An 18,773-nucleotide genomic window follows, 5' to 3' on the forward strand; every position below is an offset into this window, starting at 1 on the left:
TGCTGACTCCTCAAAGCACAAGTCAGGAATATTCTTCACTTGCCTGGATGAGTGCAGCTCCAACAGTGCTCAAAAATCTTGACGCTATCGAGGATAAAGCAGTCCGCTTGATCAGCACCCCATCCGCAAACATTCTCTTCCTCCACCACCGATGCACAGTGGCAGCAGTGTGTACCATCTACAAGATGCACTGCAGGGACTCACCAAGGCTCCTTAGACAGCACCTTCCAAACCCACGACCACTACCATCTAGAAGGACAAGAGCAGCATACACATGGGAACACCACCACCTGGGAGTTCCCCTCCAAGTCGCTCACCATCCTGACTTGGAAATCTATCACCGTTCCTTCACTGTCGTTGGGTCAAAATCCTGTAACTCCCTTCCTACCAGCACTGTGGGTGTACCTACACTACATGGACTGCAGTGGTTCAAGAAGGCAGCTCACCACCACCTTCTCAAGGGCAATTAGGGATGGGCAATTAATGCTGGCCTATCCAGCGATGCCCACATCTCATAAATGAATTTTTTTAAAAGTAGGGGACATTATAGGGAGGGGGATTGATACTGTTCTGTGCAGCAAAGAGCAAAAGTGCAGATGGCTCTGTTACCTGCCTGCTACCAGGGTTTGGGACATTTCCTCAGGGCTGGGGAGGAACTTGCAGTGGGAGGGGGAGGATCCAGTCATTGTGGTCTGCGTAGGTACCAACAACATATGAAGAACTAGGAAAGAGGCCTAGTGAGTATGAAGAGCTAGGCACTAAACTAAAAAACAGACTCTCAAAGATAATCATCTCTGGCATATTACCTGAGCCAGGTGTAAATTGGCATAACTTGCATAAAATTCAAGAGATGAATGCGTGGGCTCAAAGGTTGGTATAGCTGAAGTGGGTTCCAGTTTGTGGGGCACTGGCACCAGTTCTGGGGAAAGTGCTGCCTGTCACCTTGGGAAAGTCTACACCTGAACCGTGCTGGGACCGGTATTCTAACAAGCTGCATAACTAGTGAAGTTAAGAGGGTTTTAAATTAAATAGTGGGGGCAAGGGATCAGATTTGAGAAGAATAGAGACAAATCAAGTGAGAGTGGCATTAATGTGGGAAATAATAAACAGACCATGACAAGAATGTCAGAGAGTACAAATCTAAGAGTAAATCAGCAAGTAAGTCTAGAGGTTACAAAAATAATAAAAGGACAAAACTAAAGGCTCTGTATCTAAATGCACGTAGCATTCAAAAGAAAACAGATGAACTGATAGTGCAAATAGAAATAAATAAATACGATCTGATAGCCATTACAGAGACATGCCTACAGGATGACATAGATTTGGACCTGAATGTTGAAGGGTACATGACATTTAGGAAGGACAGGAAGCTAGGAAAAGATGGAGGAGTGGCTCTGTTAATTAATGCCGGTATTAGCACAATGGAAAGGAATGACCTAAGTTCAAGAAACCAGGTTCTAGAAGTGGTTGAGTAGAGATAGGAAATGATAAAGGCAAGTCACTTTATGTGAGTGGTGTATAGGCCCCCTAACAGTAACCATACTGGAGGATGCAGTATAAAGGAAGAAATAATGGGAGCTTGTCAGAAAGGTACATTGATAATCATGGGGGATTTTAATCCACATATAGGCCAGAAATTTACCTATGTTGGGCGGGCTGGGTGGGAGTGGGTGAGGATGGGCGCGGATCAGATCACCGCCCGTGATCGGCTGCGTGCCGCCAATTTACATGGGCGGGCCAATTAAGGCCCGTCCAGCGTGACACAAGGCTGGTAGCGCTGTGCAGGCTGGGGGAGGAGGGAGAGTCGGGGCCTGCGCTCATTCGCATGCATGAGCCCAAAAGAGCGCAGAAATCTCCTTGAGGCATGGAGCTGCCTCAGGGAGATTAAGTACATAATAAAAGTTCATAAATAATAAAGTTAAAAATGATTTAGACCTGTCCCCTCATGAGCTGTGCAAAAATTAATTAATAATTTTATAAAACCTTCAGGAAATCTCATCCCGCCCGTGGATGAGGTTTGCTGAAAAATGTGAAGGTTGCCTGGGCTCTTAAGGTTTGACAGGCAGCGCTGTAAATTATCTAAATTACTTCCCTAATGGCCTAAATAGGCCTTTGACAGTTTGGCGGGCGCACAGCCACCTCTGCCTCGCTCCTGCCGAAAGAAAGATCTAAATGACGGCGCGACGCACGCCCAATGTCATCACGCATCACTTTGTGCGTTGGCGTGTCAGGCCCACCCCCACACGCCAACGGCAATATTCTGGCCATAGACAAGAACAATCAGATGGGCAAAGGTACCCTAGATAAAGAATTCATCTTAGAACAGCACCTTCTGGAATCGGAAAGTGCTGGCCCACAGAAATTAGGAGAAATAAATGCACACTTGCCTGGTCTTGAAAACTGCGTTGCCACCTCCGTTCGCCTGAGCTGCTTGGGGCCTGCATCGAAAGGCTCCCCACAGGCCCCAGCCAAGTCCAGATCCAGCGTATTCAAGCAGGCCACACCCCCTTTTTACAGCACTTGCAGCCGTAAAGCAGGTAAGTTTAAAGGGCCAGGGAAATTGACAGGCCATGGAGAAGGTAAGTATCTAACGTAAGTGGATAGGATTTGAGGGTTGGGGGCGTCAGTGGGGGTGGGGGGGTTCGAGGGAGGGGGGGGTGGTCCGAGGGAGAGGGGGGGGGTCCGAGGTCGGGGGGGGGGCTGCTCAGAGGTCAGGGGGTGAGTTGTCTGAGGCCGAGGGGAGGGGAGAGTCCGAGGTCGGCTGTGATCCAAGGTCGGGCAGGGTCCGAGTTCAGGGCGAGGGGGTTCCGAGTTCTCGGGGGAGGGGGCGTTCAGATGTTGGGAGTCCGAGGGAGGGTGGGTCTGAGATCGGAGAGGTTCCGAGGTCTGGGGGGGGTGTCTGAGGGTCCAAGGTCAGGGTGCAGCGTCCGAGGGTCCGAGGGCTGGTGGGGGGGGGGGGGGGGGGTGTGGTGGTTCCAAGATCTGGGGGAAGGGGGGCATTCAGAACTTGGGGTGGAGGGGGGCTGTGGAGGTCGAGGTGGGGGAGGAGGGTGGTGGAGGTCGGGGTGGGTGAGGAGGGTGGTGGAGGTCGGGGTGGGTGAGGAGGGGGGTGGAGGTCAGGGTGGGTGAGGAGGGGGGTGGAGGTCGGGGTGGGTGAGGAGGGGGTGGAGGTTGGGGTGGGTGAGGAGGGGGGTGGAGTTCGGGGTGAGTGAGGAGGGAGGTGGAGGTTGAGGTGGGTGAGGAGGGGGTGGAGGTCGGGGTGGGTGAGGAGGGCGGTGGAGTTCGGGGTGAGTGAGGAGGGGGGGTGGAGGTTGAGGTGGGTGAGGAGGGGGGAGGTCGGGGTGAGTGAGGAGATGGGGGGAGGTCGGGGTGGGTGAGGAGGGGGGCAGAGGTCGGGGTGGGTGAGGAGGCGGGGTGGAGGTCGGGGTGGGTGAGGAGGGGGGTGGAGGTCAGGGTGGGTGAGGAGGGGGGTGGGTGAGGACGGGGGTGGATGTCGGGGTGGGTGAGGAGGGGGGTGGAGGTCAGGGTGGGTGAGGAGGGGGTGGAGGTCGGGGTGGGTGAGGAGTGGGGGAGGTCGGGGTGGGTGAGGAGATGGGGGGAGGTCGGGGTGGGTGAGGAGGGGGGTGGAGGTTGGGGTGGGTGAGGAGGGGGCTGGAGGTTGGGGTGGGTGAGGAGGGGGGTGGAGATCGGCAGGGTCCAGAGGTCGGAGGTGGAGGTTGGAAGGGTCTGGAGATCAGCTGCGGCAGGGTCCAGAGGTTGGTGGGGGTTCTGAAGATAGGGTGTGGTGAGGAGGGGGGCCTGGAGGTCAGGTGGTTTCTGGTGGTCGGGTGGGAGTGGGTAGCGGTGTTGGAGCTCTGGGGTGGGAGGGTGGCGCAGAGTCGGTGGGGGTTATGGAGGTCGGCGGGGAGGTGGGGGTGTTTGGAGGTTGGGGGGGTCCAAGATCTGGGTAGGGGACTGAGGCAGGTAGGGGGGGAGGGGGTCAGGGTCTGAGGTTGTGGGGGGCGGGATCTGATGTTGTGGGGGAGGAGCGGGGAGAGGATGTGGCTGAGGTCGGTGGGGGAGGGATGGGGGGAGTCCCGTGGGGGTTTGCGGGGGTTTGGGGGTCCCGTGGGGTCAGTCTGGGTCTTTATAATAGTTACCCAGAAGTTAGAAGAGGTTTTAATTCTTCTAACTTTTTCTGGGTAATTATCGGTAGCAACCCTGGTGGAACCATCGACGTTTGCGATTTAAATCACATTTTCGGAAGGTTCCCAGCGCAGCGCAATTGTCCAGAGGAAGTGTGCACTTCTGGGCAATTACCCTGCACACCCATACCTGGGAACTTGCCAGAGAGATTCCCCAGCGCAACTTTGGGGTGCCCCCCAAATCCCACGCTGGGGAGTGTGGAAGTTATGGGCCAATATGATTTAATTTTACTTTCAGTTTGAAGAAGAGAAGAATGGGTCTAAGACTTTAAGATTTTAAACTTAAATAAGGGCAATTATGAGGGCAAGAAAGCAGAGTTAGCTAAAGTGGACTGGCAAATGAAGTTAAGGGGCAGGTCAACAGAGATGCAGCGACAGATATTTAAGGGAATATTTTTCAGAATACACAGAATAGATACATTCCAAAGAGAAAGAAAAATTCCAAGGGGAGGGCCCACCACCTGTAGTTAACTAAAAAGTTAAAGATAGTGTCAAACTTAAATAAAAACCATATCATTGCGCAAAGATGGTGGCAGGTCAGAAGATTGGACAGAACATAATAAACAGCTAAAAGATTGATCAGGAAGGAAAAATTAGAGTACAAGAGAAACATAGCTAGAAATATAAAGACAGATAGTAAGAGTTTCTATAGTTACTTTTGGGAGAATTTTTTCCCCGTCATGGGGAGTTGGACGGGCGCGGTTATGGGCGGGCGCATAGCTGATCGCCGCCCGCGATCGGCTGCGTGCCGCCATTTTATGTGGGTGGGCCAATTAAGGCCCGTCCAGCATGACGCACAACCAAAGTGCTGAGCACTCCCTTTGCGGGCGGGCGGGGGAGGGGGATTCCCTTAGTCAGGGCCTGTGTTCTTTCGTGCACATGCACAGAGCTGCCTCAGGGAGATCGGTTTGAAATCTGAAAATTTTAATAAAGAAAAATACATTTTTTTAAGACATGTCCCCTCATGTGACAGTGTCACATGAGCTGGGACATGTCAATGAATTTTATTAAAATTTTTATTAAACTTTAAAAACCTTCATGAAACCTCATCCTGCCCATGGATAAGGCTTCATGATAAATGCGAAGGCCACCTGGGCTATTTGCCTGCTTGAAGGTTGGATGGGCAGCTCTGTTAATTAGCTTAATTGGTGTTTGATTGACCTTAATAAGCCCTTGAAGCCGACGCCAGTGTGCGTCCGCTGAACTCAAGCTCTGAATGACGCGCGGTGACGTCAGGCGTGCGTCCAACGTCACCGCGTGTCATTTTAGGTGTCAGCGAGCGGGCCCCACCCCCACTCACTAACTTGAAAATCCTGGCCTTTAAAAAGAAGAGGTAACAAAGTGAGAATTGGTCCTATAGAAAGTGAATCTGGGGGATTAATATTGGAAAATAAGGAGATGGCTGATGAATTGAACATGTATTTTGCATCAGTTTTCACTATAGTGGATACAAGTAACATCCCAGAAATAGCTGTAAATCAGGAAATGGAAGGGAGGGAGGAACTCTAGAAAATTACAATCACCAGGAAGTGGGACTGTGCAAATTGTTGGAGCTGCGTGCTGACAAGTTCCAGGGTCCTGATGGACTTCATCCTAAGGTCTTAAAAGAAGTGGCCAGTGAGATAGTTGATGTGTTGGTTTTACTTTTCCAGAGTTGCCTAAATTTGGGAAAAGTTCCATTAGATTAGATTCAGAAAGCGAGGGAGACAGAAAGCAGGAAACTATAGGCCAGTTAGAGTAACGTCTGTCATAGGGAAAATGTTAGAAGCTGCTATAAAAGATGTTATAGCAGGGCACTGAGAAAAATTTATGGTAATCAGGCAGAGTCAAAATGGTTTTGTGAAAATGAAATCGTGTTTGACCAATTTATTGGAGTTCTTTGAAAAAGTAACCTGTGCTGTGGATAAAGGGGAATCGGTAGATGTACTGTGCTTAGATTTCCAGAAGGCATTTGATAAGGTGTCACATCACATGTTATTGTGTAAAATAAAAGCTTAAGGTGTAGAGGGTAACATATTGGCATGGTTAGAAGATAGGTGAAGTGAGTTGGCAAAGATCTGGAAAATGGAGTATAATGTAGGAAAATGTGAAGTTGTCCATTTTGGAAGGAAAAATGAAAGGGAAGCATATTATCTAAATGGTGAGAGATTGCAGAGCTCTGAGATGCAGAGGAGTCTTGGTGTCCTAGTGCATGAATCGCAAAAGGTTAGTATGCAGGCACAGCAGGTAATTAGGAAAGCTAATTGAATGTTATTGTTTATTGCAAGGGAAATTGAATACAAAAGTAGGGAAGTTATGATTCAGTTATACAGGGTATTGTTGAGGCCACATTTGGAGTACTGTGTACAATATTTGTCTCCTTATTTAAGGAAAGATGTAAATACCTTGGAAGCCATTCAGAGAAGGTTTACTAGACTAATACTTGGAATAGGAGGGTTGCCTTATGAAGAAAGGTTGGACAGGCTAGGTTTGTATCCATCAGAGTTTAGAAGAGTAAGAGGTAACTTGATTGAAACATCTAAGATCCTGAGGGGTCTTGGCAGGGCGGATGTGGAAAGAATGTTTCCTCTTGTGGAAGAAACTAGAACTAGGGATCACTGTTTAAAAATAAGGGGTTACACATTTAAGGCAGAGATGAGGAGAATGTTTTTCTCTCAGAGGATTGAGTGGCTTTGGAACTCTCTTCCTCAAAAGATGGTGCAAGGAGAGTCTTTGAATATTTTTAAGGCAGAGATAGACAGGTTCTTGATAAGATAGATTCTTGATAAGTAAGGGGGTGAAAGGTTATTGGGGGTACATGGGAACGTGGAGTTGAGGTTATAATCAGAACAGCCATGATCTTATTGAATGGCGGAGCAGGCTTGAAGAACTGAATGGCCTACTCCTGCTCCTAATTCTTATGATCGTACATTGCCAGATAAATGATCTTCCATGAAAATTGGCAGATCCTTGTTGGTAACCAGGCTTTATGCCTTAGGTTTACATGGAGTCCAATGACATTGCTTCACCATGGAGCTATCCTGTAAGTTCTTCAGTAGTTGGCAGCATGATATAGATGACATGACATTCCATAGGTAAGATGGCAGTACTATTGACAGAAAGACGAGATGGAGGAGAGAGAGTGACAATGGATGGGTGTCAGACCTGTGAGCACAATAATGACCACAAGTCAGTTTCTAAGAACTGCCTGGTTATGATGATTAAGAACCAATATTGTGTCGCCAATTAAATTAAAATTATTTATTTCCCAGGCTCTGGGTTCACGAAAGTAAAAGTAAAATACTGCAGATGCTGGAAATCTGAAATAAAAACAGAAAGTGCTGGAAAACTCAACAGGTCTGGCAACATCTTTGGAGAGAGAAAAAGATTTAACAAGACCCAAAACGTTAGCTCTGTTTCTCTCTCCACAGCTGCTGAGCTTTTCCAGCACTTTCTGTTTTCTCTCATCTAACTTGATTCAAAAACAATCTTTATGGCCTGTGGTTGAAGTGAGTGTGTTCCCTGGGAGATCATCTGTTTACATTTCTAATTCCCTGCTCAGTCCCATGTTGCCCAAGAAATATTGGAATGTAATAACTGAAGTTCTTTTTTTGTGCAGGCCCTTCTGCCCAAAACCCCTGCCCTCACCCCTCCACCCCTGTTGAGTTAATAAGGAGACAGGCAACTTGCAGGACTTCCAATAAACTGAGAGACATCAAAGTGAATTGTGAGGATGCTGTCTAAATGAAAAGGGTTAAGGGGAATACAGACATTAAAAGGCACTCCACATGAGCCTGTCTAAACATTGGCACTCTACCACTGCTTGGGGAATTGGCTGGATTGACTCTCTGCTGTTTGAGTTATCTGGTTGTTTTAACACATAAGTAACAGCCAACCAAAACTGCAAAATAAAGAGAAACCACTTGAATTGTTTTCAAAGTCACTGCAAGATGGTGTTTAATTAGGTAGTGACACTTAAATAAATGCTTTGCAGGACTTGTGTTGGGGTTATCAAATTGCCAGTTCAGTTAATTGCAATGCTTAATTAACCTCTTCCATCTTGTCGGTTTCTTTTTCCAGTCCCCCTTTTTTCTCCCATATCCTTCAGGAGCTCTTTAGCACAGAGAACAGAGCTTTGATCTGAAATTGAGTGTTGCCAAGTTGATCTTAATTGTGGCCTCATTGTTGTAGACTCCTAGCAGTGAGGAGACCACAAAACCACTGAAGTGGTTAATGAGGATTTGGGTGAAGATCCCTTCGATTAATTTTGTGGGGCAGAAACGGGGGCCTTGATTTGAATTTGGATTTTTAAAAAATTGTTCAGTAGGCATCACGGGCAGGGTTCACATCCATTTGATGCCCATCCCTATTTTTTTTATTCATTCATGGGATGCGGGTGTCACTGGCTAGGCCAGCATTTATTGTCCATCCCTATTTGCCATTCAGCCCCTCGAGCATGTTACACAGGTATAAGAGGAGGCCATTCAGCCCCTCAAGCATGTTACACAGGAACAGGAGGAGGCCATTCAGCCGCTTGAGCCTGTCTCTCCATTCTGTTAGGGCATGGTTGATCTGCACCTCAGCTCCATTTACCTGCCTCTGCTCCATATCCCTTGATACCATTACTCAACAAAAATCTACCTCAGTCTTGAAATTTTCCATTGACCCAGCAACGGCAGCTCTGGGGCAAGGAGTTCTAGATTTCCACTTGATTTCCCACTTCCACATCCATATCTTAATCGGCCCAGAGAAAGCTTAGGGCCCGTAATTCCATTGGTTAGGTCTAGCTGGGCTCAAACCCCTTATGCTGGTGTCTCTTGATGTAATGAGCCACTGTTTCTGTGCCTCATTGAGAATGGGTCAAACACTGACGTGCAAAGAGAGAGTGGGCAGAATTTTGCCCTTGATGGGCGGGTGGGCCTGACCGACTCGGTGGCGGGTGGGCAGCCGATCGCTGCCGCCGAAACGGACCCTGCCGTCATTTTAAGTGTTGGCCCGCCCAGCGTGATGCTTGACGGGAAGCGCTATGAGCTTCCTGTGTGGGCAGGGGGGAATTCCCCAAATGCGAGAGTGCGCTCTTTCGCGCATGTGCACAGTAGAGTGCACATCTCCCTGAGGCTAAGTGGTGCCTCAGGGAGATCGCTGAAAGGTTGTCAAAGCATAAAAATAGAAAAATTTAAAAAATCATTAACATGTCCCCCTCATGTGACAATGTCACACGAGATAGGACATGTTCATAAAGTGCACAAAAACTTCATTAAACTTTTTTAAAACCAACATGAAACCTCATCCCGCCAGTGGATGAGGTTTCATGTTTTTTCAGAAGCCCGCTGGGACTCCTGGCCGACCTGCCAACCTTAAGGTTGGACGGGCAGGGCCTTTAATTGTTTTAACTACCCTGTCAATGGCCTCAATTGGCCATTGACAGGTCAGCGGGCAGACAGCTGATAGCGCTGTCCCCCCGCCTTCCTGAAGATTTAAAAGGGGCAGGATGATGCTGGGGGCTCCACCCAACATCATCCCACGTCATTTTCGCGCCAGCTCGCCGATGGAAAAATTCAGCCCAGTGAGAGAGGAAGAGAGGAGAAAATCAAAGAGAAAGGCAGTTGTGGGGGAACAGCCGAGGGGGTGGGTTTGGAGGAATATGTAAAAGAGCAGGAATAGGTCAGCTCTTGGGCAGTGGTTGAGGTGTGACACAAGGAGAACCAATTACAGGAGAAAAGATTAAATGACTGAGATGAAAGGGGTACTCGACCCCATCAAAACAAAATGTATTTTATTCACTGGTGTCATTCAGGTGAGACCCGGTATTTAATTGTTCAGATATTTCGCCTCTGCCCCCCTGAAACTTTTCCCTTCTCATCTCACAGGCACCGAATTTTTATGATTCATTCTCACAAAGTCCAATGTTTGATACAGCTGCAATGACTTGCTAGGTTACATCAAAGGGCAGTTGCGAGCCAATCAGGTTGGCGTTGAACTAGAGTCGCGTAAGAGCAAGCCAGGTAAGGACAGACGATTTCCCCCCTGAAAGGATATTAGTGATTGAGTTGGGTTTTTGCAAAAACCCACCAGCCTCATCGTTCCTTTTAGTGATCTGAGCTTTCTCATCGCTAGTTTTATTTTAAATTGAATTCAAATTCTCATAATAGCATGGTGGCAGTTGAATTTAAATTCTCTCAATTATTAGTCAGGCCTTTGGATCACTAAGATAAAAACAAAAAGCTAAAAGCTACTGCGGATGCTGGAAATCCAAAACAAAAACAGAATTACCTGGAAAAACTCAGCAGGTCTGGCAGCATCGGCGGAGAAGAAATCAGTTAACGTTTCGAGCCTTCATGGCCCTTCGGCAGAAGGGCCATGAAGGCTCGAAACGTTAACTGATTTCTTCTCCGCCGATGCTGCCAGACCTGCTGAGTTTTTCCAGGTAATTCTGTTTTTGTTTTGCTTTGGATCACTAGTCCAGTAACATGACCACTAAACTGATTCGAATAAAGATCACAGTTGTCAGCAATGATCCAGTACCTAATATGAGTGGAAGGGGCAAAATCAGACAAGCTGCCGAAGAGGAAAAATACTTTTAAAAAAATCAGCAAGCTTATGTACATATCAGCAGAGGATTGGCAGGTTGGGTCTGATTTCTAGTGAGAAAAGAAGGCTGAGGGGTGACCTAATCGAGGCCTTTAAAATTCTGAAAGATTTTAATAGGATGGATACAGAGAGAATGTTTCCTCTTGTGGGGAAGAGCATAGCTAGAGGCCATTAATATAATATAGTCACCAAGAAATCCAGTAGGGAATTCAGGAGAAACATCTTTACTCAGAGAGTGGTGAGAAAGTGGAACTCACCACCACAGGGAGTGGTTGGAGTGAATAATATAGATACATTTAAGGGGAGACTTAAGCACATGAAGTAGAAGGGAGTAGAGGATTATGCTAACAGAATTACATGACAGTGAATGGGTGGAGGCTGCTGTGGAGTATAAACGCTAGCACGGGCTAACTGAGCTGAATGGCCTGTTGATCTGTGCTATGCTCTCATGCAGGACAGTGGAATGAGTCCATTACGAGATAGGGTTGCCAACTGTGATTGAATGTATTCCTGGAAGTTTTATCACATGACTTGCCCCCACGCTCCAGCCATTAGTCAGCAACACATCCATCCTTGTGACGTACCAAGGTGGGCTTGTTTGCCATACTGCCGGCCCAATCAAAACACCAGCAGCTCTGCAACTTCAGCAGCTTCACTGAGAGAGGGGGCCTCTGCTGAGAAGGCAAGGAGAATGTTCCCCCATTTTCAATATTTTCATGTCCAGTAAAGAGAAATGTTCAAAGAAAATTGAAAAACAAACTATGTTTTTTAATGTCCGGATGATTTTTCTCCAGGGTTGCACACAGCAGTGTCCTGGAGACTGATCTTCAATTCCTGGAGACTTCAGGTCAGTCCTGGAGGGTTGGCAACTCTATTAGGAGCTTACGCTGATGCTGGCTCAGGTCCAGGGACCAGCGCAAAATTGCTAGTGCCATCTTATGCTCCATCAGTAAGCTATTCAACTACAGAGGCATTGCAGCAGAGTTGAATCCCTTGCTCACTTGGTATCCACACATGCATTGGAAAGCGATTGGCTGTGGGACCACCACCCACCCTGCTAAGCTTTGTTTCTTCTCTGCATGCCCCTGACCCCTCTCCCCACAGCCCAGGGGCATGGACACCAGTTGTGAAGCCCTAGCTGCTAGCCGGGACAAAAACAAACCGGGGTTTGAACTTGGGACCTTGAAGGTGTGTAGTGCTCACGTTCACACCAACTTATTGTCAACAAAGGCTGAGGAGAGTGCTGACAGAAATCTGGGTTAGTGCTGTCTGTAGCACGGTTTTAAAATGCCTAATTATAACTGTGTTCCACTGATCAGGTTAGAGGGTTAATGATCATTGAGAAGAATCCCTAACCATCCAATATCCAATTCTCTAATTATAACAGGAGCAAAGTGAAAAATTGGCAGCTCCGCAAAGGGCAATTTGATTTATTTTTGCAAAAGCAAAATACTGTGGATGCTGGAAAACTGAAATAAAAAACAGAAATGTTGGAACTACTCAACAGGTCAGGCAGAATCTGTGAAAGACAAACAGAGTTAATGGCTGGGGTTTAACTGCCTGGTATTGTATGTCCTGGCATTGGGACCTAATGTGCATTCTGAGCTTGCGCGGGGAGGCAGTGGGACCACGGTGGCTACCTTCCCAGCGACACCCCCTTAATTGGGCATTGCTGGGCTCACAGCCTAATGAAGGGAGGTGGGCTTGTTTGCCATACTGCCGGCCCAATCAAAACACCAGCAGCTCTGCAACTTCAGCAGCTTCACTGAGAGAGGGGGCCTCTGCTGAGAAGGCAAGGAGAATGGGAGGGTCTCTCCATTTTGAGGCAACCGCACAGGGGAGGAATAAAAACCACTTTACTGCCAGTGCAATCAGAGGGGTAACACCTCCAGCGGCTGGGGACCCCCATTTCGGGTCATGGAGCCTCCAGATGTGATGCCCACTCCCCGCCCTGGGAAGTCACTGGGAGGGCATCTTCATGCAACTGGCAGCCTCCGCATGCAGCGGGGGGACCCTCTCCAGGTTAATGGCTGTCATTGGTCCTCTAATTATTCAGATTGTCCACCACTGGTAAAATGACTTGGCGGTAGGTCTGCGTCTGGGATCCCACTCAACATGGTTTCCCAGGCATTCCCCAGCCCACCAACCAGGGTCAGTAAAATCTCGCCCAATATTTCATGCTGATGACCTATTAGCAAAACGTCCCTGATTTTTCCCAGTTCTGCGAAAGGCCATCGACCGGAAACATTAACTCTGTTTCTCTCTCCACAGATGCTGCCTGACTCGCTGAGTACTTCCAGAAGTTTCAATTTTTCTTTTTGCAAATCTTTTCCCGGTTATCATTTTGATTTCTTATGCAGTCTGAACATGACGTCAAATATCCTTTAATTCTGATGTTCTATGATCTGTGATTTCTCCTTCAAATTGTGGGTGAATTACACGGTTGACTGATATAAACATCCAACATTGGCATCTCAACAACTCGTTTTTATTTGGGAGTCGGGAATGAGCAGGATAGAATGTGGGGAGGAGGTTGGAGAAGAGGCAGAGATCCCAATCAATTAGGTTATTAAAGGAACAGTTTGAGGATGGAAGGGAATGAGGAAATGAAGGAGAGTTTCGGGAGAGAGCTCTGGAGAGCAGCAACAAGGTGGCTGACAGCCTGTGGCAGGGGTTGGAGAGGATATGCAGTAGGCCTGAGTAGAAGTGTATGAGGGATTTTAGCAGGGTCTGAAAGGAAGAGAGCGAGCATTGGGGAATGGGAGAGATTTGGGAATGGAATTCCCAAGCATAGAGACTAGATGAGACTTAAAGTCAAAGGCTGGGATTTCCCGGCCCCGCCAAAAGTCAATGGAGTTTCGGCTGGCCCGCTGCAGCCCCTGCAGTGGGTCTCGTCATGGTGGGGCCAGAAAATCCCGACCAAAGTAACCAGAGGAGGAGGAGAAATTTTTTATGCAGTGAAGTTGTTGGGATCTGGTCTTGCCTGAAGCAGATTCAAAAGAGAATTAGATAAATACTTGAAATGGAAAACTTTTCAGAGCTCTGTGGAAAGAGCAGAGACGTGGAACTAATTGGATAGCTCTCCCAGAGAGCCAGCGCAGACATGATGGGCTGAATGGTCTCTTTATGTGGTGTAAAATTCTCTGATTCTGCAACTGTAGTTAAGCCTGGAAATGGTGGGGCAAAGGAGGACGGAAAAGTCCAAAAGGTCTGAATTGGAGGGAGAGAGTTTGGTGAGATACAGTTTGTAGGGCTGGAAGACGTTGATGGAGACAGGGTGGGATTTGAACATGAGGAGGAGAACTTTAAACTGGAGACATTGGGAGCCTAGGAAGGATAAGTGCCTTGGGTGGAAAGGATTTGATGTGAGATAGGATGTAGAAAGCAGAGTTTTGGATGAGCTGATGTTTAAGGAGGGTGGAAAATGGGATCCCAAGCAAGAGAGCATTTAAAGTCAAGTCTTGGGTAACAAAGACATGGATGAGGGTCTCAGCAGAGGATGGCAGAAGCCGAGGCTGAAGCAGAGGCAGAGGCAAGTAATGCTACCGAGCTGAAAACAAGCGGTCTCGCTGATGGAGAGGGGTCAGAACCTCAGCTCAGGGTTGAATCAGATGCTGATGTTGAGAGCATTCTGCTGGTGCAATCCTAGCTGGATTATTTCCTCTAGTCCCGGGGGCATTTACACAAAGTGCCCTTGACTGAGACCAAATAATGCAGCCTCAGAATGGGGAGTGGAAGCTGCAGTCTCCTGGTCTAAGTGACTCAATGCCACTCCTGACAGGTCATTAAACCAATGGAAAAACTGCATTTACTAAATGTGAACTCGGGGTGGGGGGGAGGGGGTGGGCAAAGATGTGACTTGTGACTTCCAGTTGTGGCTGGAGAAAATGGGCAGGAATTCCAACCCATCAAAACATATCAAGAGCATCGTGACTAGACACTTCCTACTCTTGCCCCCCTAACACCAACCCCTCTCCTCCCACAGCAAGGTAATTGGTAATCTCTGTAAGACTTCTCATTTTTATCAACACTCAGTCTGCTTATAGTTTGTTTTGACCTGCAAAAGAATAAACTGATCATACACTCAAAAGCTTGCTGTGCTTAATGGGGTTACTTCATTCGCATCTACAATTACAGATTTAAAATGGGAATAGAGTTGAAATGATTCCAGGAAAGTTAAAATAGCTACAGAAAATGATTGCAGATTTAAAAGGTTGTGAAAAAATATATAAAAAACACAACTGCTCTGTTTCTTTACTGCCAGCAAATGAATGCTTTAACTATGTTAATGTGCTCCCAGTGTGTAAATGCTTCAACAATATATAGCATTAGAATATTCAAATATGTTACCAAGTAGCCGCTCGAGGTATCCATACCTATTGGCTGCTGATTCTACTTCCAAAATTCGGTCAGGCTCCGGATACTAGATCAGGTTCCGCACACTGATGGCTTGGTTGGGTTTCTCCCATCTGCGACTGTAATTCCAGTCTTTCAGCCCTGTAGTAAAGATTTCCAATGTTTTGTACTTGTGCCATTTGTTTAGACAATGATTTGAATCTGCCCAGAAAGCTGTCCATCCTTCACTTTCTCTAGTCATTTTCCACTATGCAAAGCCCTTTCTAGTCAGTTTTCCCGAAAAAAGATGTTGGCACACTGTGCTTCACCTTACCTGGTTCCAAGGCCTAATCTTCATAAACTAGAGCATGAGTGTCTCTCACTGGCCTGGATTTGTCTTGATAACATTTTTTTTGGTCTCTCAGCCTGCTCAGGAAGTTTAATTTTGTAAGATTGACAAACCAGCATCTCTTCATTAGCGCTGTTTCTATGTTACCCAAGGCATTCTGGTTGAATGTGAAAGCTTAACAGTTATGTCAAAAGGCTTTTTGTTTGTCCTACTTCTCCTGGGAGGGCCAGGAAACACAAGAAAATCCCAAGGTCAATAAGCGAAAAATGTCCTTAAAAATTCCTTTTCAACCCCATCTGGCGATCACAATTCGTCCAGGTCACATTATAGAGACACCTACCTTCTATGTGATGAGGAACTTCACTTGGAGAAGTTGGGACTGTTGTCTTTGGAGAAGAGAAGGTTGAGAGGGGATTTGATAGCTGTGAGGGGTCTGGACAGCGTAAATAGGGCTAAGGTTCTTGATCCTTCCATTGGTGGAAGGATCAAGAACTAGAGGGCACTGATTTAAGGTAATTGGCAAAAGAAGCAACAACGATGTGAGGAAAAACTTTTTCACACAGCGAGTATTCACGAACTGGAATGCACTGCTAGACAATGTGGTGGAGGCAGGTTCAATCGAGGCTTTCAGAGGGAATTGTATTATTATCTGAAAAGGAAGAGTGTGCAGGGTAACAGGGAGAAGGTGGGGGAGTGGCAGTAGGCAAATTGCACCTTCGGAGAGCCAGCACAGACATGATGGGCTGAGTGGCCTCCTTCTTTGCTGTAACGATTTTATGATTCTATGATGTGATCCATGACAAGGACAGGAACCAGTCCAGCTCCTCATGCAGAGAGACTGCTCCTAACAGAATCAGCATCCCACTAAAACACTTCCAGGCTTCTTCCAGGGAAGAGGGAGTTAGGGTTGGGGTGGTGAGTGGCATCAGAAGCAAAGTCCATACATTTGAAATGGTTGTCCATAGTTATAGGGAATCAACTGGGAAAATAGATCATAGTAGTAGTCCCAGTAAGTTGTTCGATCCCTTTCAAATTGAATCATTTTTGAATTGTGTGAACAGGAGGTTTGTTCCTCACTGGCATCAACGGGCTTCCCAAGAAAAATCTCCCCATTGGAAGGAGAGGGACACATATGGAGGAATGCTAAATAGTTCAGGCTACATCAGAAATGTATTTATTTTTTATCCTTGCATGGGATGTGGGTGTCACTGGCTAGGCCAGCATTCATTGCCCATCCCTAGTTGCCCTTGAGAAGATGGTGGTGAGCTGCCTTCTTGAACTGCTGCAGTCCATGTGGTGTAGGTACACCCACAGTGCTGTTAGGGAGGGAGTTCCAGGATTTTGACCCAGTGACAGTGAAGGAACGGGGATATATTTCCAAGTAAGGATGGTGAGTGGCTTGGAGGGGGACTTCCAGGTGGTGGTGTTCCCATCTATCTGCTGCCCTTGTCCTTCTGGATGGTAGAGGTCATGGGTTTAGAAGGTGCTGTGGAAGAAGCTTTGGTAAGATGCTTCAGAAATTCTCTGTGCCCTCCTGAAAGTACCCACATCTAATACAGGTGTGGACATATCTCACTTTGATATCAGGAGGAAAAATCAGTTCAGTGCAGTTCCAAATTATTTATCAAAAACCAGTGTTATTGGAGTTCCATTTTGGGGAATATGAGATTAGTTCAGGTCATTTCAAATTTTTTCATCAGAAATCAAAAGCCAGCTTTACTGCTTTATCCCAAGAATGGATGACGTCCCTCTTCCCAAAGGAGCCTGGAATAGCAGACCAGTCAATTTCACAAATAAAATGTTTAACTAACCAAATGGTGAATTTCTTGCAAGGCCCTTCCCACAGTTCCGTAAGCCATGCTTTCTAGGGTCCTTAAGGAAGGCCTACCAGGGTGACCAAAAGCCAACACAGACAGACCGGTTAGATGCCTACAACCATAGCTAGTATAACTTGGCAATGAGGGCAGGGAACTGGGTGGGAAAGGCTCAGCTCAGCGGAGAACCAGATGCAAAGCTTGCAATTATCATGCATTTAGAGTTGGTATATGCAGTGGCAGTAACAGTCAGCTGTGGCCTGAAACATAACACACAGTCCTTCCTGCAGGTCTGCCCTGTGGAAATGGCAGCATGGGGTGGAGCCAGGATCAGGGTGAAGGGGGAAGGTGGGAAAAATGTTTCCACATGGAAGGTTACTCGAACATGAAGGGTTTGCAAAGTGAATTAGGCAAAGATTTCAAAGCAAAGGATCAATCCTAACTCAGAGTTAACACACAAGGCCCATTAACGAGGACACACTGGCCTCCGCCATACTTACAGGGCTCTACTGCTGGATGGATGAAGCTTCCACCAGCTTCTGGTATTGGGTCTTTCTAAGGTGAAAATCAGGATCCTATAACTTACATAGACTGTGCTCCCCTCACTGACTCCAGCCTCAAGATCATGATTCTGTCCTCCAGGATCCACCATGCTGCTGGGATCCAGATCCACTCGATATTGGGTTAAACCGAATCCAAGTGCTGTTTGAGGCCAGCAGCTCACCCCTTCACTTTAAATGAGGGCTGGTCCCTCCAAATGATTCCATCCTCCAGTTAGCTAGAAATACATAATAAACACAGGTTAGGTTTCACGTTGCAGGGCAAGAATTCTGGTCAGCTGTGCCTCAGTTGGTAACTGTCTTGTCTCTGAGTCAGCAGGTTTACCTGCAGAGACTTGGCCAATGTTTACCATGTAACCAGGGTCACTAAAACAAGACAACCCAGTTGTTTATTTCATTGCTGTTTGTGGGATCTTTCTGTGTGGAAATTGGCTGCTACATTGACTATGTTACAGCAGTGACTACACTTGGAAAGTTCTTCACTTGTTGTGAAGGACCTTATCTGTCCAGCAGCATTAAGTGTGTGCAGTTCACACTTTGGGATTGTAATACAAAATTTGGGTCTGGACCTAAAGTCCAGTTAGGAGCAGTCACATGATCACTTGGGCAAAAGTGCTGTATCTGTTGGCACCTTGGTGGTACCTCCACTGAATGTTCTATTTTGTACAGAAAGTGAAAGAGCGAGATTCTGGCTACAATTTTTTAATGTTGTTGTGGGAATCTTCTCACAGCAGCAATGGGAATAAGACCCTAATCAAAACTAATTACTGATATAATTAATAATTATCCAAGGTGCCTCGGGTCCCTGACAGTACGTGCCCGTCAGCAATTATCCCTGTGGAGAAGGAAGGATAGCTGTTGAAAAGGACGCTGATTAGTACAAACAATGCGCTGCGCTGGAAAATGATCCACATGATCGGATAAAACAATTGACAAGATACATTGCAGCAACTCACCAAGG

This window comes from Cetorhinus maximus, chromosome 13, assembly GCF_964194155.1.
Source record: "Cetorhinus maximus chromosome 13, sCetMax3.hap1.1, whole genome shotgun sequence".
NCBI classification, from domain to species: domain Eukaryota; kingdom Metazoa; phylum Chordata; class Chondrichthyes; order Lamniformes; family Cetorhinidae; genus Cetorhinus; species Cetorhinus maximus.